A 234-nucleotide genomic window follows, 5' to 3' on the forward strand; every position below is an offset into this window, starting at 1 on the left:
GCGCTGGGGTGAGTCGGGGACTGGACTTGGCTTGCGGTACTTTGCGAATCTTGAACTCCGCAATATGCGCAACACAGTAGTGTGGCTCGGCTTTTGTTCCAATGTGGCTGCGATCTTTCGCGACGTTTGCTGCTTATGAATTGCGAGCCGGAAGATGCGGCGAATGTCGCTCCCCTTAAAGATGAAGCGTCTACCACGGCGTTTGGCGCGAATCGGTGCAGATTACTGCTTCCT

The sequence above is a fragment of the Aphanomyces invadans genome (assembly GCF_000520115.1).
Source record: "Aphanomyces invadans strain NJM9701 unplaced genomic scaffold supercont1.105, whole genome shotgun sequence".
Lineage (NCBI taxonomy): Eukaryota > Oomycota > Saprolegniomycetes > Saprolegniales > Verrucalvaceae > Aphanomyces > Aphanomyces invadans.